Source organism: Scyliorhinus canicula, chromosome 5 (assembly GCF_902713615.1).
Source record: "Scyliorhinus canicula chromosome 5, sScyCan1.1, whole genome shotgun sequence".
NCBI lineage: Eukaryota > Metazoa > Chordata > Chondrichthyes > Carcharhiniformes > Scyliorhinidae > Scyliorhinus > Scyliorhinus canicula.
The window spans coordinates 81,501,924-81,528,851 of NC_052150.1; the positions used below are offsets into that span (position 1 = coordinate 81,501,924).

A 26,928-nucleotide genomic window follows, 5' to 3' on the forward strand; every position below is an offset into this window, starting at 1 on the left:
GCAATGAAGTTACTGTGAAAATCCCCTAGTCGCCACACTCCGGCCATGTTCAGGTACACTGAGGGAGAATTCAGAATGTCCAATTCACGTAACATCATGTCTTTCGGGATTTGTGGGAGGAACCGGAATACCTGGAGGAAACCCACACAGAAACGGGGAGAATGTGCAGACTCCGCACAGACAGTGACCCAAGCCAGAAATCGAATCTGGGACCCTGGCATTGTGAAGCAACAGTGCTAACCACTGTGCTACCTTCCCAGGAAGGGCATTCCAGATTCTCACTACCCTTGGAATGAACTTTCTTTTCTCTAATACCCGTGGAATCTCCCGTTCCTCATCCTAAATCTATGCCCCCTTGTGATTGATTCCTCACCAAGGGGAATAGCTGGTTCTTATTTACACTGTCCAAACCCCTCAATCTTATACTCCTCAAACATATCCCCCCTCAGTCTTCTCTGCTCTATATAAAACAATCCAAGCCTATCCAATCTATCGTTACAGCTCAAATGCTCCATCCCAGGTAACATCCTGGTGGTTCTCCTCAGTACCCCCTCCAGTGCAATCATTCCCTTCCAATAGTGAGGTGACCAGAACTACACAGTGCTCCAGCTTAACCAACATTCTATACAGCCCGAACATAACTTCCCTGCTCCTATATTCTATCCTACATTCAATGACAAGTCTGATAAAGGCAGGTGTCCCATTTGCCTTAACTATTTTATTCATCTGCTCTGCCACCTTCAGGGATCTGTGAACAAGTACCCCAAGATAGATCACCAGCCGCCAGTTACTCAAACAGCCTTCTACCACCACACTTTGTGTCCTGTCACCAAGCTAGTTTTGGATCCAGCTCGACAAGTTTCCTTGAATTACATGTGCTTCAACCTTCTCAATCAGACTCCCATGTGGGACCGTGTCAAAGGCTTTGCTAAAATCCATATAAACTACATCAACTGCACTTCCTCCATCCACACACTCGGTCACCTTATCAAAAAATTCTATCAAATTTTGTTAGCCATGACCACCCTCTGACAAAGCCATGCTGACCATTCCTAATCAACCCAGGCCTTTCCAAGTGGAGATTAATTCTCTCCCAGATTTTCTCCAGTAGATTCCCTACCATAGACACAAGACTCACCGGTTTGTAATTCCCTGGTTTATCTCGACCCTGAAAAGCGGAACAGCATTAGATGTTCTCCAGTCATCTTGCACTTTTCTCTTGGTCAGAGAGGAATTTGCATCAGAGCCCCTGCAATTTCCTGCCTCGCCTCCCAGAACAGTCGGAGATGCAATTCCTCCAGGCCTGGGGATTTGTCTATACCTGGCTATGACAGACCAGTCAGTAATGTTGGTAGTCGGAAAACTTTGACTTAATCCAGGACAAAGTTAATTGGTATTTGGAAAAGTATCAGGGAATAAATGAATAACAAAAGTACCCCAAGATAGATCACCAGCCGCCAGTTACTCAAACAGCCTTCTACCACCACACTTTGTGTCCTGTCACCAAGCTAGTTTTGGATCCAGCTCGGGGCAGCACGGTAGCATGGTGGTTAGCATAAATGCTTCACAGCTCCAGGGTCCCAGGTTCGATTCCCAGCTGGGTCACTGTCTGTGCGGAGTCTGCACGTCCTCCCCGTGTATGCGTGGGTTTCCTCCGGGTGCTCCGGTTTCCTCCCACAGTCCAAAGATGTGCGGGTTAGGTGGATTGGCGATGCTAAATTGCCCGTAGTGTCCTAAAAAGTAAGGTTAGGGGGGGGGGGTTGTTGGGTTACGGGTATAGGGTGGATACGTGGGTTTGAGTAGGGTGACCATTGCTCGGCACAACATCGAGGGCCGAAGGGCCTGTTCTGTGCTGTACTGTTCTATCTATATAAAACAAATTTATTAAATGTAAATCGAGTCAGAAGTAGTAACAGAGAGTACTGATCTGTATATGGGCTTTCAAAATGCATTTGACCTAGTGCCACATCAGGTATCTTAGCAACATAAAAAAGGACAGCGACAGTCTGGACACAAAACTGAAGCGATAGAAATTAGAGAGATGATCGCTAGATTTTCATCCTGCAGTGACATGTACTGTGTATTTCCCAGTCTCTGTGCGCAGTTTTGATATTACATTTTTTGGATAAAAACCTTTCAAAGGTTCTTTGGACTGGTTTAAAGACAGTTTCAAAATGGCTCCAAGCCACCAGACAGAACTGCGAATATCAGACTGGGTTTTCTCTTTCAAGAGGACAAATCCTTAATTTAATTATAGTTCACTGTTGCCTCGTCCAGGAGATAAAAATTTTTCACTGCCTCATTGTTGGAAAGTAAATTATGCCTTGGTCAGATGAAACGACAAGTACCACAGGTGAGAGAAGGGCTGGTTAAAGGGCTGATATCTTACTTGAGACACGATTTGGCATCTTGCACAGGTCACATTACAGCGGCCATCTTAGCTTGCCTGCTAAGAATACAGAAAGGGCAGGGAGCTGCCTACAACGCAGGCATCCATCAAGAGCCATCTTGAAGCTTTAGTCCAGAGAGAGAGAGAGAGAGCACGCAAGAGAAAGGCATCTAAAACAGCCACTGGTCTGCTGTCGAGTAACTAGGCAACTAAAAGTGTCATTCCTGCAGAACGGAAGGAATCCTTTCTCCACGCAAAACTGATTCCACTTGCTAAGCTCATCTGGTAAAGCAACCTCTAGTAATTCAACAGTGGAAGCCATCACAGCTGCAGAGACAACTTAAGACCAAAGAGAAAATGCTGGAAAATCTCAGCAGGTCTGGCAGCATCTGCACAGAGAGAAACAAGCTAATGTTTCAAGTCCAGATGACCCCTTATCAAGCTGGAGCTGTTTTCTCTCCCACAGATGCAGCCAGACCTGAAATTGTCCAGCATTTTCTCTTTGGTTTCAGATTCCAGCATCCGCAGTAATTTGTTTTTATCCACAACTTTAGATCTTTACTTCAGACAACTGAATTCTTCCAATTGCTATAAATATCGTTCCATCTAATCTTTATGTATACAATTTAAATTTAGTAACTTAATTTTTTGATGTAATTCCAGAGCATTAGAATGAAATAATCTTTCCTGGATTCTTTTTACATTGAATGAATGAGTTACTCCCAAGAGTAAAATATATACATTCGCTTAACAATACATTGTTCGTGGACAGCTTTGGGGAAACATTAAGCATCCACTTGGAAACATTGTAAACGCTGATGAGCATAACAGCAGCCTTCAGGAGACATACAAACTGGGCAGATGCAATAGATGAAATCTAATACTTTAAATTGATACATTTTAGAATGAAGGAGGGCAAAATAAACTAAATGGTGTGATGTTAAAGTGCATGAGAGAGAGAGAGAGAGAGACCTAGCAGTATATGTACATAAATCTTTGAAGGTGGAAGGACAAGTTAAGACTGTTCATAAAGCATCCAAGAATTTTTGGGTTATTTGAGCCATAGCATACAAAGTTTTTAGGCCTGAGCTACAGAAGTAAGTTCAATTTTGGGCATCATACTTTAAGAGGGATGCCAAGATCTTAGACCGGGTGCAAGAGGAGATTTTACTGGAATAGTGGGGTGAAGAGACTAGTTGTATGCAGAGACTGGAACAGGCCGCATGGCACTTCTCAGAGCAGTGAAGGTTGAGGAGAGACTTTATGTAAATATATTTACTGAATTTCAGGGATGAACAGCAACAACATCAACACACAAATGTACAGAATTTATAGGTAAAAAAAAATCAGAAAAGTGATATACACACTGAACTACACACATCAAACTATTCCCATTATAATCTAACCCCCTTAAGAGTCGACCATGTCCAGCTCTGTAAAGAATTAGATAAATGGCTGCCATCTCAGGTAGAACCTCCTCACTGAGCCCTTCATGATATATTTAATTTTGTCCAGGTGAGGGTGGCACGGTGGTGCAGTGGTTAGCACTGCCGCCTCACAGCGCCGAGGACCTGGGTTCGATCCCAGCCCCGGGTGATTCGACCATCAATTCACGCGAAACAGTGTGTAGATGTAAACTGTGGCTTTAATCAGCTAGAACAGTGCCTGCCTGCGACTGCTCTGCTACTGAGAGCCGCCGACAGGGCTACTGCTCTTTATACCTCCCCTCAAGGGGAGGAGCCAGGGGCGGAGCCCACAAAGGCACCAACATGATACATCACAGGTAATACCTTACAATGGTCCACAGGTGGAACCCTCATGGGCAACAGCGTGGTACAGTTACATATCTGGTGAATGGTTACTGCAATACGTTCACCACACCAGGTCTCTATCAGTGTGGAGTTTGCACATTCTCCCCGTATCTGCATGGGTCTCATCCCCACAACCCAAAGATGTGCAGGGGAGGTTAATTGGCCACACGAAATTGCCCCTTTTGACATCAAATCATCCAACCAAATGGATGCTTTAGGTGGTGTGGGTGATCTCCAGTTAAGCAATATTCGCCTCCCAGCTATCAACGAGGCAAAAGGTGAGAACGTCTGTCCCCATCCCCGAATGGAATGCAGGTGAGTCAGAGACCCCAAATATGGCTATTAGTGGGCAAGGATCTAAGGCCACCTGTAGAATCTTAGATATTGAATCAAAAAAGGAAACCCAGTAGCTAGCAAGCTTAGGACAAGACCAAAACACAGGAGCGTGATTAGCTGGTGTAAGTGAGCCGTGATCATACTTGTTCTCCACATTTCACATCACCTGCAATTTGACTTCATTGTCTAATGTTCCATAATACACTGTTGCTTCAGAGCTCCAGGGTCCCAGGTTCGATTCCCGGCTTGGGTCACTGTCTGTGTGGAGTCAGCACGTTCTCCCAGTGTCTGCATGGGTTTCCTCTGGATTTCACCCAGTTATCGGCAGCTCTTTTCTTTACCAGGTCCATTGGTCTTTCTATAGTTGAACCGAGTACCTTCTCATTTTATCTCCCGGTGCTCTCTGGCCCAGCAAAGAACCGGTTCCTTTTTCTTAAAATGATTGAACTTAACAATAAGTGCACGCAGGATTTCTCCAGCACGAGGTCTCAGCCGTAATGACACAATTTGGATATTTTGCCTCTGTGATGAACGGTATTAATTACTGCCATAAACGGTACCTGACCTTTAATACCTTGCCCCTTTAAGATGCTTGGAACCCTGGGGGACTCCGCCTCTGGCTACGCCCCCAGGAAACGGTATATAGGATAAGGCTCCATGTGGTGAGCACACTTCTCTCGGATGCTGTTCAGTTCTCTGTAGATTAAAGCCTTTTGATTACCGACCTCGCTCTCGCATCGTAATTGAGGGTGCCTCAGCCTCCATGAACGATTTTCCAAATCACTCAACTCAGTCCCAAGATTTTTATTAGTTTCCACCACTGATGAGAGGTCTGCTTCCAATGCTCTGACTGGATAGAGGGGTCTCCACTTTTTTTTCTTCAAATCATGGCCCCATTGTGATTCTATAAGTACACTCATATTTTCCAATTTCATGGATATATGAGCTAGAGCTTCATCTTCTGACCTCTTCAGCTCATCCGCTAAACGTAGATGATATTTTACCAATTCAGCTGCTACATTGTGGCTGACGACGGCAGCTGTCGGCAGCGTGGTCTGTGGGGAAGGAGAGCCCGCCCTCACCACCTTGCTAACAGAGTCCAGCGAAGCCCACTTCTTTTCTATTTTTATCTTTTTGGGGCATTATCTTGGGAGTTAGGGTGCTAAATATAGGGATTGAGAGAGGTAAACTTTTGCGAACAATCACTGGGGCTTAAAAGGCAACTTTTGTGCGTAGAGCCTCCTCATTTGTCTCCCTTCCTTACATTCATCACTGGAGCTCCGGTTGAGGAGAAACTAAAAACATTAATAAAGTAATATCTGTGGAAACATCCAGACTGGAGAGATTGAAGAGCTTAGTAGAGCAGAACATAATGTTCTGCAAATGTGTGGTGGCTTCCTTCAGCTTTTCAGCAAAGAGATTGAATCGCTGGGGAGCCACAATGCATCCCGTTTTACGCTGCTGGCTACTGCAAAGACATGAGACGTCTGACCACGGGCACAAACGTATCAAATCATGTCATCGTACAGTAGGCACATTTTGACAAACCTGTTGGGACATTCCAGCTTGGATAGTAAACGCCACAGACAAAGTCAATTCACACTGTCATAATCTTTAGTTAAGGTCAATGAACAGCAAAAATAGATCATTGATCTTGTTTGCCTTACTGAGACCATAAGTGCTGTCCACAGTTAGCTCTAAAATCACATTGATTCTAGGGGGACATCTTGGAGGCTGTGTAGTAGATAGCTCAATAGGATTCTTGCAAACGATCTTTCCAGCAATTGGGATGTGATTTATTCCTTATTAGTTTCCAATTCCAGATGCTATGTTGGCATGTTTGTTCCCCCATTGAACTTTCTCCCAAGCTCAGATCCTCAGGAAGCTGCTAAATTTGATGGAGGGAATCTGCTGAAATGTGGGCATCCCTATTGAGGAGCTTGGCAATGTTCTCAAGACAATTTTTCTATTACAGCTGCCTTATCAGCGATTAATTCATTTCGATCAGTTGTTGGGATCAGAGCAAAGATTGTGGGATGGACGTTCTGCAGTCTTCCAACGTATTGTTTCTATTTCCAATGTGTACATAGAAAATAGGAGCAAGAGGGCGGCATTCGGCCTTTTGAGCCAGTTCTGCCATTTATTATGATCTTCGCTGATCATCCAGCTCAACAGTCTAATACCTCCTCCTCCTCCCCCCCCCCCCCATTATATAGAAACATAACTGGTAAGGTAAAGTCGCTATAGTCCTGGATGACCATAGGCTGCTTTCCCCTTTGAGGGGGAGAGCTGACTGATGATGGTTTGACCTGAAGATAACCGCACCTCGGGCAAGGGGCAACATTGAGAAGGCAGAGCCTTCATGAATCTGTACACACTGTAGCTCATCAGCCTGTGTGTTGCACTAGTTTCACGGCATTTCTCTAGAGCTTGTGCTTAGTGCCTTTATAGACTTGATGCTTGGTCGTTGATTGTGGGGGGCTGCTAGAAGGCCTGCATGTGTAAGTTATTTGAAGAAACTGATGGTAGAAGGAGCTGAGTGTTCTGGTACATTAATCACAAAAAGTTAGAATGCAGGTACAGCAAGTGATTGGAAAACAAATGGGATATTGGCATATAAAAGTAGGGATGTTTTACTGCAGATGTACAAGGCCTTGACGAGCCCACGTCTAGAATACTATATACAGTTTTAGTATCCTTGTTTATAAAAACAATTATGTGAGAAGCAATTCAGAGAAGGTTCACTCAATTCATTCCTGTGACGGTCTCTTTTTAAGGTTGAACAGGTTGAACCTACACTCATTGGAGCTTAGAAAAATGAGAGGTGATCTTATTGAAGGTTGGTGACAGGGTCCGACACCAGTGTGAAAACTATTTAGTTAGACCCAGTTGCCGCATGGGAGGTTGAAGCCTGGGATTTCCAATATAGGATCATCAACCAAATGCTGATTCTGGGCTGTGTTATTGGTGTTGTGCCACAGGTCCTTCCACAGGTCCACAGAGTTGCTTAGCTCGGGCACATTGGTCCAGATTGGCCACCCTGAAATGAGGCATTTGCTGCGTGTCTGGATGATGCTAGCACCTTGCGGAATCCAGCTTGGTCTATGGATAGTGCATCCTCCACAGTTGGTTGGATGTGGTGTAAGATAATCCTCTCCAGCAGCTTATTAACCCATGCACAGAAGATAAATTGGTCTGTAACTGGAAGCTTCTTTCGGGTCCTTGCTGGGCTTGGACATTGCAATGATATGAACTTTCCGCCAAATGTTTTGCAGTTGCTTCTTCTGGATGATTCTTGTCAGGAATAGAGAGAACCATTTTGTCACCACAGGGCCCAGGTGCTTTAGGAATTCAGTGTAGATGAGGTCATAACCCGTAGCTTTTCCAGGTTTCAGTTTGCTGATTGGACCTCACCTCTGTTTATGGCTTTGACTGTTTGGTCTGATTTTCCCTTCTGAAGGATCTCCATACATTAGCAACATTGCATCAATGGCTATGGTGGGTTAGTGATGTAGCCATCTGGGATGGCCACTTCCAGAATACAAAATGGATGTTTGCAAAGACTATAGGGAAACATGGACAATGCTAAGAAAGCAGGCAGGCACAGAGCCTGGATGCGTATTGAGAAGGCAACTCACAGACGAGACTGAAACAGTAGGTCAATTAGCATATCGATGGCCCATCTCCGGGAACAAAGGAATAACATTCAAGTAACCGATGCTAAGGCAGCCACCCCGGCGCCAGAAAGGCACAAACAAAGCGAGGCCGGCCAACAAAGACATGCCCAGCCATCAGGGCACCCACCCCTTTATTGGTCGAGATCAATACCAGTGATCAAGATGCGGTCCAATAATTAGGTCCAAGTTCAAGGCCCGCCCAAAGCCACAAAGCCCCCTTTGGGTATAAGAAGAAGCCCCCGAAAGAGAATCGCTCTCTTGGACTCGGCTCTCGAAGCGGAGAGACCCGTCCACCAGCTGCACCAGAAGCAAGTAAGTCCAAAGTCAACTCTAGCTGTTCTCCTGTATACCTTCGCACCTAACAGCCTCAGATCCGAACAACGGCCATTGTTCCTCTGACTGAGGGGGCACCCGAAGTTAAGTATAGGCGTTAGCGTTAGAGATAGTTTAGTTTGTGGTATTTTGTGCACGAGTAGAGATTACTGTGTGTGTAAATAAATAGTATTGACTTTGAACTAACTAACTGGTGCATTGGTTCTTTGATCTGTATTCGGGTTTGAATCTTGTGGCGGTATCGAAAGATACCTGGCGACTCTAGAACGAACATAATTAGGATTAAAGGAAGGTGACCATGTTGAACGCTGTATTTATAACCAGATAAACAGAGCAACAGTGATCACCACTAGAAAGGTTGGATTGGATTTGAAGTGTGAGGCGATAGATACAGAAAAGGACTTCCGATCAGAGATCAGCCTCTTTTTCGATAACGAGTCATCAGCTAGGACCATCTGGTAAACAAAATGACAGCTGCTTCACACCCTTGTTCGTGTGAATATGTGGAATGCACATCAGTTCTACAGAACTTTCAGAACACTTGCTGCACTCTGGCCATTTAAAAGGTTTAGGCAGTGTGGCCCAGCTGGTATGTCAGCAGGTTGGATGAACTCGTGAATCCCTTCCCACACACAGAGCAGATGAACTTCATTGTTTTGCAGGTTGGAAAATCACCTGAACCTCTTCCCGAGTGAGGCTGGCTGAATGGTGTGGAACTGGTATGAATGAGCTGGAATCCATCAGGGAACACGAGTGAGAATTTAAACCCTCTCCATCTCTCGGTTATGAGGTCACTGGCATGTTTGGAAGCATGTTGACGAAGTGAATCCTTTGCCAAATGTCGTGCGGGTTATTGGCCTCTGCCGGATGTGCCAATGAATTCATAGCTTAGATGGGTAATTAAATCCCCTCCCACAAGTCCTCACATTTACATGACTGTCCCCAACATGACTGCATCTTAACAGGCCTGATGCTCGGCTGACGCCTTGTCTACAGACAGAACATGTGTATGGTTTGAACCTACTAAGAGAGTTTCCATGTTCAAAGGTCGATGGATTGAGTCACCAGCAGATCTCGACGTGATGTTTGGTTCGAGTTTCATAGATGAAAGTTTTCCCATTCTCACCTGACACTTGCCGACTTGTGGCAGCCACAGTTCCCACAATTTTGTGCCCCAGAATCCATTTTACCCGACGCACTCATTTCTCCATATGCGGAGGAGGTGAATGCTCCCAGGGCCAACTGTGGGACACAGAGTAGTCCTTGGCCCTGTGGAAAATGAAGAAGAAACTGGGAAGGGGTTTCCTGAATAGGGGAGACGCTGCATCATTGACTTAATGGTATGGTAGCCCACCAGCCTCCACTCCCGGGCCTGGTGGGTTTTTTTGTGGATGGAGGGCTGCACACAGTGTTGCTGAGGCTGCACTTGCTCCTGTATAGCTGCAGTAATGAGCCCTCAAGAGGAGCTCACAGTAGTTTAGAACATAGAACAGTACAGCACAGAACAGGCCCTTCGGCCCTCGATGTTGTGCCGAGCCATGATCACCCTACTCAAACCCACGTATCCACCCTATATACGTAACCCAACAACCCCCCACCCCTTAAACTTACTTTTTAGGACACTACGGGCAATTTAGCATGGCCAATCCACCTAACCCGCACATCTTTGGACTGTGGGAGGAAACCGGAGCACCCGGAGGAAACCCACGCACACACGGGGAGGACGTGCAGACTCCGCACAGACAGTGACCCAGCCGGGAATCGAACCTGGGACCTTGGAGCTGTGAAGCATTTATGCTAACCACCATGCTACCGTGCTGCCCGTCAGTCAGTTTTACAGATGACAACTAGGGATGGTGAGAAGCACACCTTGGGGGAGGAGGGGGGGGGGGGGGGGGGAGAAGCGGTGGTAGCTACCCCATTGAGCACAAACCTGCAGTCTGAAAGTCATTCACCTTCTCACCCTACCCCTTTGCAGTGCCCTTATTATTTCCTGTCAGTTTGCCAACCCAGTGTTCCCACCCATGCCAAAGGTAGTGTAATCCAGAGCTGATATAAAAGAGTTAGTTACTCAAGCTCCACCTGCAGATAGTCTTTGAAGGACGTCACTCAAAGTTAGCAGCCTTCCACCAGCCACCTTGCAGTGACTGGATCTGCACTGCTCAGGAACACAAGAATCAAGAACAAACCTGTACAGGTATTTGTGCAGAGCTCAGAGCCCATCTGTTGGATACCAGAGCTGGTTCAGAAGACTCATTGATAGCTCAGCAGGAGGCTATTAGGCTCAGTAGAACAATCCGTTTTTATGGGGAGCAGGAATTGACCAACTCCATCATTGTATTTGCAGACCCAACATCAATGGTGATCAATGTCTCCCCTCCTGTTGCAGCACACGCTGCTTTGAAATGTCTGGGTGCTGCACTGAAAACTCAGACTGATACCCTGCAAGGTCAACTTGCTGCAATCCAAACTCTGGCTGCTGTCACGATGGCTGTGGGAATTAGTGTTCAAAAGGGGTTTACAGGTGACACAGTAGTGAGTGCAGACATCTGTCTACCAGGAAATTAGCAGGATTGCTGAAGCACAGCTCCAAGAATTTGTGGTGCCATGGAGCAGGAACTGGTTTTATTCTCAGAATGACAACATTCGTGATCCTACCTCTGCCCATCAGTCAAGTACCCGGTGCAGCCACACAGGTCCAGATGCTGCAGGGCAGATCTGGGCCTGTTTGAGATCTTCCTCCAAGGAAATCTACTGTCTCCTCCATGAAAAGTCAGAAATCTTCTCCTAACCATGCTGCATGGGGTAGCACAGCGTAGGAGCACTAGGGTATACAAAGAGGCCACAATGCCAGACAATGGGGCTGATTACATCATGGCTGTTGCATTCAAATTTCAATTAATGTACAAGTTTGGCTTGAAATATTAATTCTGCGGTGACTTTCATTTTTGCATTGTGGTCAAGCAAACATTATGCAGGTCAGCTCCGGAGGGAAGGTGAAGTGGGAGACTGTACATGAATGAGGAATATGGATTGTTTACTGTTATCACAGATTGAGGAGTTGTTCACGCACAGTCCAACCAGAAAGGGTTACATTGTCTATTTATTTCTTCAGCTCTTTCTCTTCTGCCTGCTCCTTAGGTGCTTGTTGCATGTTGAATGGATTTGTACTCCCATAATGGAGTGTAGGCCACCAGCACTCAACATTTACTCTGCTGCGTACTACTGGGCTCCTCCATTCATATTCCTGTCAGTGCAAATACTTTTTTCGGCAATTAAGGTGGCACTTGTGGAGACAAACATCGACTTCAAAAGTTAACTATGTTTCCTTCTCCACTAGCACTTCCCGATCGGAGTATTTCTGAACTATGTCAGAGTCTAGTAAAAATTTTAAATTGCCTCCCGTCTTACTGCTGAATGTACTGAATTTCTGCAGGAAATGACTGAGACTTTGTATTGATTGAGCTATTGCAAGGTTATTTAAAAAAAACAATTCCTGTTTAAAATGTTGATGCTTTTAATAGTCGTTAAGTGCCTCTTTGTCAACATTATTGTCTTTTAACACATTCAGTAAAGTTAAATTAATGACCGAAATGTTAATGCATTTCATCAGCTACTAAAAATGATCGATCAAAGCTATTCGTTTTTATTGGTACTACAACTATTTTATATTAAATGCATGGAATTGAAAACATCTGACTTGTTTAAATTAGCAAAAACACTACTACCTATGAATATATATGTCAAAATTCAGACCTGCAGCACTAATGTTTTGTCACTAAAGTGATCTGAGGAGGTCCAAAATAGCACCACTGTATATATACAAACATTTGACGGTCACACCGCAAAGATGTGCAGGTTAGGTGGATTGGCCATGCTAAATTGCCCAAGTGTCCAAAGGGTTAAGTTGGATTAATGGGTTACGGCGATAGGGTGAAGGTGCGGGCTTTGATGGAGTGCTCTTTCCAAAGCTGGTGCAGACTCAATGGGCCGCATGGCCTCTTCTGCACTGTAAATTCTATGATAATTCTATGATTCTATGATAATCTATTTCCAGTTTTTAAGATTTCCTTTCCAATATCCACATTCCATTTTCTTTTCAGTGTATTTTTAGGATAGACAAACTGTATCTAAATTGAAGCAGTTCAATATTACAGATTCGCCTTGGTAACAATCACATTTATAAAACTTCAATTACATAATTCTATGGTACTTTTACCAGTTAATAGCAGTACCTTGTATTGTTTATGTAGGATGGAAGTGCAGCCATCTCAGATGGCCACCTGCAAAGGGCCATGGGAATTATGGCCAACCCAGGACTCAGACACACAGAGCTTGTATGTGTATTTGCAACCCAGATAGCTAAACACAATCTAAACCCCCGCTCGTTTGCATTCTAATGGCCCATTTCCCGAGAACAAAACGATTGTACTCAGGTAACCGATACAGATGAACCAGAGCCACTCCCTTTGCTAAGAAAGCCCAAACAGCCAAGGTCAATGACCGCTCAGGACACGCCCAGCCATCAAGGCACCCGCCCCTTTATTGGCCAAAATCTAAGGCAGTGATCGAACCGCCCCAAAGAGTGCGAAATCCCAGAGGGATAAAAAGAGACACAGCCATGTGATCGGTTTCTCTTGGCCCCGGCCTACGGCTAAAACCAAGTATAGCATTACAACCAGAAGACGAGTTCAAGACCAGACGGATGAGCCCAGCAGAAACGAAGCCACTTCTTCCACCCAGCCACGCAAGGTCCGAACAAAGGCCTTGTTCATCTGCAAAGAGCTGGTTGCCCTGAAGTTAAGTGTAGGTTATTGTAGTTGTTAGGTGTAGTTTAACTTGTAGTGTTTTGTGTTGCATGTCGCAGTAATCCTTGTGTGTAAATAAACTATCCTTGAACTGACTAACTGGTTGTTTGGTCTTTGGTCGATATCCAGTAAAGCTTTGTGGTGGTATCATTTGATACCTGGCGACTCTGTAAAGCAATTAACAACTGCCATATCTAGTTAATTTGGCAGCATTATTGGTGACACTGGTGGGATAAAAAGAGCAACATTATTGGTGACTCTTATTGGCGATTGGCAACAGAAGACATGTCCAGAATCCAAAATGTTATCAATAATTCAGAAGCTTAAAATATTTCTCATTCATATTCTAGGCACTCAAGTCAGCATAATAGATGACCGTTTTGTAAACTCCATGTAGCATAAAAGTAAAAATCTCAGTTCTCATGTACTCCGTTGCATGTGCCATCAGTTCTGATATTTTTACACTATGGTGCAACATAATTACATACTAGACTTGCATGAGGCTGTACTACTGTCCTCAATAATGACTAGATGCACAAATGTTACAACAATCTTCCTTTTCAACAAGCCAAGAAACATATTTCAGGTTGAATATGATTTATTAATTTTTTTAAATGCATTTGAGATGTACAGGGGCACTAATACCTAATATCTGATCCTGTTTCAGTCACATGAGTTTGAATTAGCTCAGTCTCCAAGACCCCAGAGGATTGTGACTGTACAATCTTTACAGGATGCATTCTTTAAAAGATTTACAAACCGGGGGTTCCAAGACATTGTCATGTGAGAGTACCTTTAAGAAATGGGTGTGTATATAAATATCTGTAGTGAGAGTACCTTTAAGAAATGGGTGTTTATTACTGCAGTGATGGCAGAGAGTGGGTGGAGCTGGGCTGTCAGCTTTTCACTTTTACTCTAAGCGTTTTGCTGCAGGGTGGGTTTGGTTTCATTTTAGTTTTGGAGAAGCTGCAATAACAGCAGGACGTGTGTCAATCTCTGCAAGCTTATGAATGTCCATTTGCTGATTTCAACATGGTAACTGTTCTCAGTAGTGAATTTAAACCTGTGTGCTTATGTTAAAAAGGTTTTGTTTTAAGTCTTATGGATGTTAGAAGGAAAGCTTAAAGGATTATTTAGTGTTGTATTCTTTGGGGGTTGTATTTGAATTGATGGTTGCCAAGATATTCACTGTATGCGATATGGGCCAGGGTTTAGAGAATTCCAAAGTGTATCATGGAGTTCACCTGACCCACAACTTTTAATAGATTGTGGTATGGGGAGCACATGGCTCACTCTACAGATATGGTACAGCAAAAAATGGACCAGTGGTTTTTAAAACCAAACAATGTTTATTCTATGAACTCAAGTTAACCTTTCTAAAACAAACAGTGAACATCTTAGCAACCAGTAAATCAAATACACCCCCAAAGAATACAACACTAAGTAACCTGTATTAACATCCAAAAGACTTAACAAACCTTCAAACAGGAGCACATTAGGGTTCACATTCAATACTGAGACCTTTTTACAATTCTGAGTTCGCCAAATGATCCATAGATAGTCTTTTGATGGCAGAGATCACAGCAGTGCAGCTCACTTTTAATTTCAGATTCAGCTCACTGAAAAACAAAGACACATCCAAGCTTTTTCAAACAAACTAAAAAGCAGAAGTGGAGCTCAGCTCCACCCATACACTGACACCACTCCAGTAACATGAGCAGCTCCATTTCTTAAAGGTACATTTCTTAAAGGGTACTCTCACATGACAATGTTTGAAAAAGATTTCTGCTCTACTACACCTGTAAAGTGGGCTGTGTGCTCCCCATACCACAATCTATTAAACATTGTCGGTCAGGTGAACTCCATGATACTTTGGGGTTCTCTAAACCCTGGCCCATAACAACATAAACGTCTGCTGTGACCCATGACAGAATCTCAGAAGAAACAGTCATCTTTAGGATGTTTTACCATCAAAAGGAGGAAAGATGCTCGTTTTAAGGGAAAAGTGCAAGGGAAAGAGCAAATTGGATGCCTTTGCTATAAAGGGAAGGCATATTAGGAAATTCAAGGTAAACAATGAGCTTGGCTCTGGAAATTTCCATCCAAAAAGTGCTGGTGGAGTGGTGAACCTCCAGTGGTGACATGTAGGACAAGGTCACACATAAGGATCACTTATTTGAAGAGGCAGAGGCGCTCGTGAAGGCAGAGGGACTCAGACTGAACGGAGAATGGTGGAAGTGGTTTGAAGAAACTGCAGAGACACTGACAGGAATCCTCTCTAAAGTTTGTTGGGAGGGAATAACCTCATTCTTTCTTTCTGAATGTTACACCCCAGGCTAAAATTAGGCAAAGTTCACTATTTCTTCAAGATAAAATAAAATAAGCACAGTAGTCCTCAAAACTGTCAGCCATCAGCCTTAGCAGCTCTCCCTGTTCAGGAGTGACCTCGAAGCTTCCAAGGAAAGGATGAATATCTGCAGTGAAACCCTGTTGAAAGTGGATCGACCTATCAAGAAGGGCGGTCAACAGATTTACTTCAATTACGAGCACCTTGTGAATAATGGATGAGCCAAGTGTAGATATGAAAAATACAGTTTTTAATTTCCCCTTGTTTTGAGATATGTCCAATGAAATCTGGAGCTCAATCTTGGCTGTACTGCATGAAGGCAACAACGATACTGAAATCAGTAACCTAGGGTGAGTCAGCAGCTCCCTAGTCGTGTAAAGCTGCTGAAATAATAAGTAATCTCCACGGTGCCTGATTCATGGGCCTCCATATTAATTTGCCCTGGTTTCACCAGCACAATCTGAATCCAAAGTTGGCTTCATGGCAGGAAACTAAGAGTAATGGCCTAGATGACTGTTACCAGTGGAGTTCTGCAAGACTTACTCAGTTCCTTTCTTTTTGTAGTTTATGTTGATTATTTAGACTCAAACAGTGGACACAATACAAATGAATCAAACATTGGGCTGTGTGGTCAATGGGGGGGAGGAAGGTTTTAGCCTGAAGGAAAATAAAGATGGTCTGGGCAATTGGCAAAATGGAATCTAATCTAAAGTCAGAGGTAATGCATTTTGGAACATGGGACAATTCAGAGGAATTCAGAATAAATGAGAGGTTACTGAATAGTGTGGAGGGAGAGAGCAGCCTTTTAAGTGCATATCTACAGATCCTTAAAAATAGGTGTGGTATAAAGGGTCCAGCAGAAACAGGGCTAACATGGGATTGCACAGTTTCATCCACACAGTAATGCAAGAAGGACATGGCCCAGACCCAAGGTCAGCTTAGTGTTGAGCAGAGACAAGTTAACATCGAAGCATAGAGATAGTGCTCCACACCCGTACTTACTTTACACACGCAAATAGTTCTACTTGCTAATAAAGACCTAGTTATCTTAGACTATTAAGAGGCACCGCTGAAACTACACCAGCCCAACATGATGGCAGCTGGGCATCAAAAACCCTCAACCTTGCTAAAATACTGAAACAAGCCAAGAGCTTGGAGCGAACGAAGCGTGTGTGAGGCAGTAAGAAGTGTTTGTTCCCGATTGAGTTTTCCACCATCACTCCTGCCATTAAAAAGACAAAAGGTAAGACTAAACATTTTTTCATAAGACAGTTTTTATTTATCAGAATACCCCCTCCTAAAGTGGGTACTACTTCCAGGGGTTATTGTTAAGTGACATGGGGAGGATGGCTTGGCCAGGGATTAAATGTGAGGGGGCTATGTAGTTGGTGAATGCATTTGTGATTATCTACCACTTCCTAATTCCTAACATTTGCATTAGATATATCCAGAAAAGACTTATTTACATTTGATTTTTGTGTTCACACATATTTCGCAGCAAATAAGGAGCGTCGGCATTGTGAGAATTCTTGGGGTTCCTTGAAGCACTTGGGTGGTCACTGAGGGTTCCACGGCTCGAAACGTTTGGGAAACCCTACTCTACTCCATCTGGGCCTGATTAAAACATTCTGGGGAGACCTAATGCTAACCTAATTTAAGAGCAAATTAATTTAATGCCAGATACATCCGAAAAGCTGAAGGAGCTTGATCATGTCGGCACAGGCAGACGGCTGATGTAACACAAATACTAAAATTGGCCTACAAACAACAAATTCCCAAACAAACATTCGTAAGTACAATGGGCCCTATTCCGAGGTTATTTAAAGGGCTAAGTGCTTTTGACTTGTGCTCAAGCAAAACTGGTGGAAGCAGAGAAACACATTGCTTGGTATAAATATGGGGGAATTGGTTGCAGTACCACTTACTCTGCACCATGAGTAAGACATACAGAGTAGGAGGCAGAGTGGGGAAGGTCTCGCCTCACCAATCTCTCACAGGAGTACCAGCTCTACATTGGAATGAGCCCGGAGCAATTCCTCAGCAGACATTGCTTCATTAATGGAGGTAGCGATGGAGTTGTGTCATCTCCTTCCCCATGACCTGGAACCTGAAACCAGAGCGAGAGTGGCCCCCCAGTGTCTATGATTTTCCCATCACCCTTTGTTTCTCTGCAACAGCTCTTTCCAGACAGCAGCTGGTAACATCAGCAAATGTCACAAATCACTGCCCCCTAGTATCCGGGAAGTCACAGAGACACAACGCAGGAGGAGAAAGATTCATCCTCTTCTTCCTGAAAAGGGAAATCCAGGAAGAGAGAGCATGTGGATTTGTCAGGTTAGCGAGCCTTCTAACAATGCAGGATGTCAATGACGGCACACACATGGCAGGCATAGTGGGCCTCCCAGGTCAATGAAAACAATACCGCAACTGCAAAGGCTGTCACTCGACTAATGTGAAACAGGTGGATGCCTACACCAATAAATTTATCTTGGTGAATATATTCTACCTTTGCAGCACAAATGATGTCATTATCCTGCGATTCAGGGATTCCACCACGTTTGGCCTCCAAGACAGACCATAGGATGGTTGCCAGTGACAGCAGGTATCCCTTTCAAACATGATCCCAAAGTATCCCATCAAAAGATCATAGGGCTTTCAATGAGAATGAGGAGCCACCCGCAACACCATAGAGCAAGCCATCAGTCTTCCGAAGCAAGGTTTTCCAACTCACCACTCTTGAGGGTTGGTATGATCTCTGCAGCACATGCCCAAGAGACCTCCGTGTGGTGCTGAGGGCCCAGCCACTATCCCCTGGGATCCTGAGGATGGAGGAAGAGGAGGAGGAATGGAGAGAGGAAACTGCATGCACCTGACAGTGTCAGAGCTGCATAGTAAGGCTTTGCTTCAGTTTAAATAAGCTTCACCATCCTCAACATAGACTCCACCATTCCCTCTCAGTACCATATATTTCAGACTCTCCATCACAAATTGCCCCTTGACCAACATCGCTCACAAATTGCCAGCAACAAAAACCTGCATACAATAACTTTACCCATCAACAACACATCAATAACATTAAAGAACCACCCTTGTGCAACCTCTTCACCTCTGTCCTGCAGATAACCTTGCCTATCCTGACCTGTTGCTGTATGTGGCAGACCCGGTGGGGGGGAGATGCCGGAGGTGATGAGGATTCTTAGTGAATTTGGGGGCTTTTCTGGGTATAAGCTCAATCTGGGTAAGAGCGAGTTGTTCGTGGTGCACCAGGGGGATCAGGAGGAGAGGATTGGTAGGCTCCCACTGAAGCAGGCAGGGAAGAGCTTCAGGTACCTAGGAGTCCAGGTGGCTGGGAGCTGGGGGGGCCCTGCACAAGCTCAACCTCACAAGGTTGGTGGAGGAGTTCAAAAGGTGGGATATGTTACCGCTGTCACTGGCGGGGAGGGTGCAGTCCGTTAAGATGACGGTGCTCCCGAGGTTTTTGTTCCTGTTCCAGTGCCTCCCCATCCTTACCACAAAGGCCTTTTTTAGGAGGGTCAACAGGAGTATTACGGGATTTGTGTGGGCGCATGGGACTCCGAGGGTGAGAAGAGTGTTCTTGGAACGGAGCAGGGATAGGGGGGGCTGGCGTTGCCCAACCTCTGTGGGTACTACTGGGCGGCCAACGCAGCGATGGTGCGTAAGTGGGTAATGGGCGGGGAAGGGGCAGCATGGAAGAGGATGGAGGTGGCGTCTTGTGTGGGCACGAGCCTGGAGGCGCTGGTAATGGCGCCGTTGCCGCTCCCTCCAACGAGGTATACCACAAGCCCGGTGGTGGCGGCTACCCTCAAAATTTGGGGGCAATGGAGACGGCATAGGGGAGAAGTGTGGGGCACGATGGAGGCCCCGATACGGGGGAACCATCGATTTGTCCCAGGGAGAATTGATGGCGGATTTCTGGGCTGGCACAGGGTAGGGGTTAGGAGGTTGAGGGACCTGTTTGTGGAGGGGAGGTTCACGAGCTTCAGGTACCTAGGAGTCCCTAGTAGCCCGGCGGAGGATTCTTCTTCAGTGGAAGGATGCGAGGCCCCCAAGCGTGGAGGCCTGGATCAATGATATGGCGCGGTTCATCAAATTGGAGAAGGTGAAATTTGCCCTGAGGGGATCAGTTCAAGGGTTCTTTAGGCGGTGGCAGCCTTTCCTGGACTTCCTGGTGGAACGGTTGGGAAATAGGCCAACAGCAGCAGCAACCCGGGGGGGGGGGGGGGGGGGGGGGGGGTTTGGTTCAGTGGGAGGGAGAACTGTGTACATGGGTTTGTGGGATGTGGCGGGTGTTATCTCTTTCCCTTTTGATGTTTGCTGTTTTTTTCTTCTTTGTTTGCAGTTGCTTTTGTAGTTGGGTGGGTGTTGTTCTTGGGTTTTTACCATGGTTGTTTTGTTAATATTGTTTTGTTGTTTATATTTTGTGAAAATCTTAATAAAATCTTTTTTTTTTTTTTCAAAACCTTGCCTGCCTATCCTAACATTTCTTCACAGAGAGGGGTAAGAGGTGCAGGAAGTTGAATGCAAGGAAAGCAGAACATCCAGAGCCAGTCTATCTGCATTTTCCATTTCATGGCACCTTTGGATTAGGATGAGGAGTTAATGGAGAAAGTATGAGGCAGCAGCTTGATGTCATCCAGGATGGCCCTGGTAATGCTGGGTGCCTGTGACCCACGTGGACTATCTGTATGAGGGCACTGGAGGCATCGATCCTTGGTGGGACTGCACCCATAACTTGCCTCTCCCACATGTTGTGGGCCATCTGATCCTTGGAGAGAAAGGGCAGAATGTCAGTGGCTGTGTGCCTTGTGCGATTTGGTAATGTGCCTGCCATAGCTGAGTAACTGTAGGTTTGTCAGTGTGCTCACAGCTGGCATGATTGTTAGATGCTAGTAGGTGAAGTGCAATATAAGGATGCTAGGGCTGAGTGTGAGTGAGACATGTGCAAATACATTCGTTCACCTTGACAAACCAACTGAGATCATTAAACCTCCTTCTATGCTGCTCTCTCGTCCTGGGGATAACATAATGGGCATTCACTGCACCTACTGGAAATAAGGCTCTTTTCTGGCCTGGAATTCTTAGTGCATGCAGGTCAGCATCACAAAGTCCAGGGCCATCTCCTTCCCTTGTGGTGACATTTCTTCTCCAATGGTGAAAAACAATTTTGGCAGCCTGCAGTGCATTGCTGAAACGTTCCCTTTTTAAAAGGGATGGTCCCTTTTAAAAAGGGAAGGCTGCTGGATGAATGCGGTTTCTTCAGAAGATGATTTGCCCCCCTGGAGTGTGCAGTAGATGCTGCACTGAAATGGATGCTGAGGTACAACATTTGTGGCCACACCACAACTCGCAGAAATGAGTTTGGTAGAAGAATTGTGCGTTTTACCCATCTCCTGTCAATGGGCATGAACCATGGTCCCTGCGTCCAAATATCCACAAATATTGTGCACATCCTATTCTGTGGTGTTGATCTTCTCTAGAATGAATAAATATGATCCTTTCCTCAGTGTCCTCAGTAGTCAACAACTCCATGATTTTCATCTTTTCCAGCTCTCCTATTTGGAGGAAGGGGTCTTAATTTGATCCTTCGATCTTCTATAAAAGCAGGTGATTTTAAAAATTGGGATAGCTTCAGAAATGTCATTTGCTTTCGACACCAGAAAGCACAAGTTAGGTTTCGAGGCAAGTTTGTATTTCAGTTAAGAGCAAAGATGAATTTTGCAGCTCCGTTTTATAATTGTAATGGACCGGAGCTTGCTTCAGTTAGGAACGACCATCTTAACCGTACAATTTCAGCGAGGAATGGACGGGTAATTGCTCTACTGTTGCTAAATCATCACCCAACACCGAGCTCTGAGTCGGACAAACCACAATTAACCATTGTGCCCACCAGACTCCATTGCCGTTGCAATACTACGGTTGGAAATTATAGAACATTTGCAAATATTCTGGACTAGCCCCATATTCCCGTCATATTGATCTCAGGAAGTCAGGTCCATCTGTTATCTCTTTATGGTGCTTCACATAGAAGTATAATTGAAATATAAATAGGACATCTGCCCGATTTCATTGGAGTGAAACACTGGGAATTGCTTCCATTATTTTTTATCGTGATCTCAAAACTCCCATGTAAATATTGGGTAATTCAAGAGTTTTCCTTAGTTTAATCCTGGTTAAGATTCTCACCATCTCTTAACTATCTGCATATCATTAAAATGATGGGTAGAACAAGTGGTTAGCACTGTGGCTTCACAGGACCAGGTTCCAGGTTCGATTCCTCGCTGGGTCACTGTGCAGAATCTGCACGTTCTCCCCGTGTCTGCGTGGGTTTCCTCCGGGTGCTCCGGTTTCCTCCCACAGTCCAAAGACGTGCAGGTTGGGTGGATTGACCATGATAAATTGCCCTTAGTGACCAAAAAGGTTAAGAGGGATTATTGGGTTAGGGTGGAAGTGAGGGCTTAAGTGGGTCGGTGCAGACTCAATGGGCCGAATGGCCTCCTTCTGCACTGTATGTTCTATGTTTTAAAATCACATTGGTTGTCATAGGTCAATGCTCAATGCTTTGTCCGTGCATTTGAGCACATTACTACACAGTATTCAAAAGTGAAAAGGCAGCTGTTTGTATCTTTGAAAATGACACAATGTTGCGTTCTGGTATAAAATAAGAAGTCACATTCTGTACTTCACAAGACGGATGTCTTGCTGGCATCATTCTCAATACTTTCTCCTTCCTTTAGAATTAGACCTAGCAAAAAAAAATGACACAATATTGCGTTCTGGTATAAAATAAGAAGTCACATTCTGTACTTCACAAGACGGATGTCTTGCTGGCATCATTCTCAATACTTTCTCCTTCCCTTTAGAATTAGACCTAGCAAAAAAAAAAAAAATACTTGGATGCAGGGCTATCCCAATATTCAATTAAATTAAAGAACTTTGCTAAAATGTGTGACTGAAATTTGCTTCAACATTTGTAGACACGCGCAGAAGTCCATCTGTTCAAATCTGTTTTTTTATAAATGTCTAGGCTCACACAATTAGGTTATGCTACCACTTTACTACTCATTGAATATGCAATTTTAAATGCTTCATACCAGCATTTGTTGGCAGTATAAGTGTAGTTACAGTGGCTGATGCATTAAGAGCACAGCTGACACCTGCCGATCATTTAACTGCACCAGCACTCGAGATAATCCACTTATTTAGTAATGTCACAATGTGGCACATCAACAATTGATGAGAACTGGTCCAGTCAGATCAGACTCTCGTATCTAATGCCAAGAACAGCATTATTCCAAATTAAACACCAGAATGTGTGCAGATTTCCAACAATTCTATATTGTACAAAGTTCTGTACTCTCAACTGAACCTAATATTATTTGCGGATCATTTAATACAGAAACTTAGCAACTTGAAAAGAGCTTCTGGTAATTATTATAAAATTGATTTATAGGGAGGAGAAAATTATTTTGAAGTAATGGACCATTTTTGTTTATTTAAATGTCAAGGGGGGGGTTACCTGATGTGATGAATCAATGAGCAGTTGCGTTTTTGTGAGCGCTAGTTCTGCTCATCTTTTAATCCTTTAGTTTCTCTTGTGAATATTTCATCAATGTCTTTTTTTGAGGTACATGCTTGGTAACATGCCCCTGACTGAAGTATTGCAATGAGGCGCTGAGTGAAATGGAGAGCGAGGCAATTGGAGTTAATTGGGGTGGGGTCCAGCTTGCAGCGGCGTTGTTGCTGATGAGCAGGCCTGCACCTCGGCAGTGCAGTGGACATCGGGATGATGACCACCTCGGAGCGATGTTCTGGATGGCGATTCCAGTTCTGGGTTGCCGGTCTTTGGAGCTTACCTTGGTTAACCGCAAGGCATCCTTGGTAGAACAGCAGAAGTGCAGGAGAAAATCTGTGCATTCGATGAGCACTTTTCCTGGTCAAGGCCCACCTTCGGTTTGTTGAGATCTGCTGCATGGTTCGTCACATATCCTGACTGTCTTGGGATGCAGAGGCCAGACAAGGATCAGTGTCCGGTTTCTGGCATGAGAGGCGAGTTCCTGACTGAGTTTGAAGATTGGTTGCCATGCTTTAGTAATCCGGATTTGGAGGCAGGTTTAGCGGAGCAGTGTATCCAGTCTTCAAAGACCTGTGGTGGGTTGGGGCCCCTGTCCACTGGTCTTATATTATCCTGTTTCTGACGATCTTTGAGAGGGGATGGAGGTGGCTGGTTGTATCAAGTCACCCTGCTCCCACAACTAGGTTGCTTGGGCACCGCAGCGACGACTTCTGCGGAAGTTAAAATGCTTCATCCTGAGAAGCGTTCAATGATCCGGTCATGGCTTGTTCAAGCAACACTGACGGGTTCATTATCCTGCAGTTCTTCAATAATCCTGGATGTTGCTTCCTTGTGATCATGTTTGCTGATTATTTGTTGTCTTTTCTGCTGCTAAGAAGGTGTGTGAGCATGAGGGATAAAGTCACCTGCTATCCTGCTCTAGCAAATACCATAGGTGATTTGTGCACAATTTTACTCATTTATGGGGCAGCACGGTGGCCTAGTGGTTAGCACAACCGCCTCACGGCGCTGAGGTCCCAGGTTCGATCCCGGCTCTGGGTCACTGTCCGTGTGGAGTTTGCATATTCTCCCCGTGTCTGCGTGGGTTTCGCCCCCACAACCCAAAAAAAATGTGCAGAGTAGGTGGATTGGCCACGCTAAATTGCCCCTTAATTGGAAAAAATAATTGGGTAATCTAAATTTATAAAAAAAAAAAAAAAAATTTTACTCATTTATTTTTTATGTACAGTTATCCTTGCAATTATGGGAAGGAAGTATGTTTTGGACTCCCCTTGTCTTGTTAATAGTGCAGATGAGTGGAGCCACAGCAGGGTGATGGTTGGTGTAGAGTTAGGTGATAGTTAAGTCCACAGTGAGATTGAGGATAGTCCTCAGTTAGAGCTAATCGTACTGGGTTAAGTTATTTGAATTTAAGAATATGTGCCTATCACAAGTCAATGGCAGATTACATATCCTGGGGAGGATTAGGTTCCTCCTGATTTTTCCTTTGAGGTTGGTGTGCTTTGAAAATGAGTAGTAGCACATGCGGAGGTGGATCAGTTAATCCTCAAATAACGTGTTGACTGTTCCTAGGTCAATTTGGCATGTTTTCATTAAGTTTTTTTCTCTTCATCAACAGTAGTGTGCTGTTCGGTGGAGAGGTGTCGCACTGGCTGAGGCATAGGTTTTGGGGGAGCTGCTTTTGAATCGTCAGAGGGTGTCTGGCTAGGCTTGGTGCTGTGGTTGGTATGCCGTTTCCCCCTCGGAGCTTGGGATGTCGCTTCTCGAAGGCATTTGTTTGGGACATCCCGAGAGGACTCTTCTGTGCACAGGGACCTGGACTGAGCAGAGTTCTGTACTTTCATTGATATTCTGTTGCCCCCGCCCCTGTGGTTGGGACACCTCTTATTTGTTTGAGCAGTAACGAGGGTCGGCGTGTGCTGGGGGGGGAATTATAAATAAATAAAACACCTCTTTAGAACTGGGGTTCTTGTAAATTTTGTTTTTTTGGAGGGTGGGGGGTGGAATGATAAATCCTGCAGGGGTACAGAAGGTTCTGGTATCCAAGGGAAGGACATAGTGGTGTGTCATTGGTGTCTCTGCCGCTGCTGCAGTTGAGCGAGATGCATTCCCGAACATGGCGCACAAAGCTTATCCTGAATTCTTGTGGTAATTACAAGCAATCAATGTGTGCGAAGGTGTGCCCCACATGGCTTTATCCTGTTTGCCCTCCTTCTCTGGTGGGGCTTTAAGAGGGATCAAGTTGTGTATAATAATTCTGCATTCATGGATGTTGATCCTTTACTTTTTCTTGTAGTGCTGGACCATTCCTGTGGTTTTGTTGCTTTACTTGTTAAATTAGGTTTATGGAGATTAACTATGTGTTTTTTTTTAAAGACACTGTCCTCTATTTCTTTCATTTCATTCCTCAGCAACGGGCACTAGCTTATCCCATGTGGAAACTCGCAGTTGCTCCATCTCCACTGCATTTGTTCGGTTGATGCAAACTTTCACACCAGCATTGGAGATTCTTTTCCTCAGAATTTCCCCTCCTGGATGTCTGGAGAGCTTTCCTGGTCTTCCTGGCATGTCGGACCCTTGCCTCCATTGTCAAGGGCACAGATGAATAAACCAACATTTATTATCCATCCCTAACTGCCCTTGAGAAGGGGGTGGTGAGCTGCCACCTTGAATCTCTGTATATCACGTTAAGGAGAAAATTCCAGGATTTTGACCCAGTGACAGCGAAGGAGCAGCGATAGATTTCCAAGGCAGGATGGTGACCAGCTTGGAGAGGATCCTCAGGGTTGTGGTGTTCCCAGGTATCTGCTGGCCTTGTCCTTCTAGATCAGTGGTTCTCAACCGGGGTCCACATGGGGGTCCATGTAACATTACTGGGGGTCCACACAAAAGAAATACCGAATTGGGGGTCCAAGGTGATATTTTAGTGGTCCATAGAGCAATTCTACTTCAGAACAATTGTTATTACTGAGAATTAAATTTTTACAGTAATCTACGCCATATTAAAATACTAAAAGTAGAAATATTCATGTAGCTATGAATTTTTTATGGCAATCAAGTAGAAGAAAAAAACTTTACATTTGACAGTGTGGTAAATTTAAAGTTACCTAGAACAAACGGAGGTGAAAATCACCCATCGTTTCTCCTTGACAAGTTTAATGAATGATTTATAACAGTAATCACTAGAAACTGTGTAGATTTGATATGAATTTGTTATTTTTAGAGTAATTTAATTCAATTTGGTCAGTAAAAAGTTTTTTTCATTACTTTTCATATCAGAATAAGTTTGGCACCCTACGAAAATACCGCTAATCCGTTTCCAACCCTCACGGTAAGGTAGATGGGCTTTAGTCATCGGACAAAATATAAGGATTAGTTTACCACGCATATAAGAAGCTTTTTTTTTCTGTGGAATGGCTAGGGGGGTCCACAAAAAAAAATTAAGAGGAAAAGGGGTCCATGGGTTAAAAAAGGTTGAGAACTCCTGTTCTAGATGGTCATGGGTTTGGAAGATACTATCTAACGAACCGAGTTCCTGCAGTGCATCTTATAAATGGTGCACAATGTTGCTACTGTTTGTCGGTGGTGGAGGGAGTGAATGTTTGTGAAAGGGGTGCCAATCAAGCGGGCTGC

General features: G+C 44.6%; 1 protein-coding gene across 3 annotated transcripts in view; it reads right to left on the reverse strand.

Moving 5' to 3' along the window:
• Positions 1-26,928, reverse strand: part of LOC119966090 (secernin-1-like) — a 131,614-nt gene that overhangs the window by 51,353 nt on the left and 53,333 nt on the right. The window lies entirely within an intron of this gene.